This window comes from Perkinsus marinus (assembly GCF_000006405.1).
Source record: "Perkinsus marinus ATCC 50983 genomic scaffold scf_1104296959068, whole genome shotgun sequence".
Classification (NCBI taxonomy): domain Eukaryota; phylum Perkinsozoa; order Perkinsida; family Perkinsidae; genus Perkinsus; species Perkinsus marinus.
Window position 1 is genome coordinate 1 of NW_003206530.1, and position 992 is coordinate 992.

At 48.7% G+C, this 992-nt stretch overlaps 2 non-coding genes across 2 annotated transcripts; both read right to left on the minus strand.

The window, feature by feature from the left end:
- Positions 1–122: 122 nt before the first annotated feature.
- Pmar_PMAR015818 lies at positions 123–204 on the minus strand. The gene has a single exon. It is a non-coding gene; the product is annotated as a tRNA-Ser (tRNA).
- A 443-nt stretch (positions 205–647) lies between these two features.
- On the minus strand, positions 648–729 carry Pmar_PMAR015819. Its single transcript has one exon. It is a non-coding gene; the product is annotated as a tRNA-Ser (tRNA).
- Positions 730–992: the final 263 nt, after the last annotated feature.

The following is a 992-nucleotide window of genomic DNA, read 5'->3' on the forward strand; positions in this document are numbered from 1 at the left end:
CTCAAATGTCATGCGCTTTGGTTAATCGCAACCTACTTATTCCTAATGTCATCAGAATCGCTATAAGGATTCGAAGGCGAGGCTGCTCAGATGTCTTGAAAACCCAAACGGCATCAGACATACGACAGCGGCAGGATTCGAACCTGCGCAGGCATAGCCTAGTGGATTTCGAGTCCACCTCCTTAACCACTCGGACACGCTGTCTGGAAGACGCAGAGGATCTCATCTCTGCCCATGAGAATCGCCACCCTGTTTATGTTGCTAGGGGAGTGGCTCACAGCATCGCGGAGCACCTCAGCAAGGACGATGATATTTAGCTGACTCGCATTCTCGCATACGTAGCCCAGCGCTTTGACAAGAACGTCGGCGTAGTAATGGTATCGTTCGCACTCTTCGTAAGAGGTCTCTTCCCAAATGATGGCTGCAACGACAGCGAATTCGCTGAAATGGTAGGGCTTATATAGGATAAGAGTCTAGAGGTAGATACATTTTTTGGGATATACATCAATTCTTATCAATGTTCCGCAAACGTCATGCGCATCAGCTCGTTCGCATCCTACTCGTTCATAATGTCCATCAGAGTCGCTATGAGGATTCGGAAGCAAGACTGCTCAGATGTCTTGAAAACCCATACGCCATCAGACATACGACAGCGGCAGGATTCGAACCTGCGCAGGCATAGCCTAGTGGATTTCGAGTCCACTTCCTTAACCACTCGGACACACTGTCTGAAAGATGTAGAGCATCTCAGCTCTCCCCATGAGAATCGCCACCCTGTTCATGTTGCTAGGGGAGTGACTCACAGCGTCGCGAAGTACCCCCGCAAGGACAATGATATTTAGCTGAATCGCATTCTTGCATACTCGGCGTAGTAATGGTATCGTTCGCACTCTTTGTAAGTGGTCTCTCCCCAAATGATGGCTGCAACGACAGCGAATTTGCTGAAATGGTAGGGCTTATATAGGATAAGAGTCTAGAGGTAGACACATTCT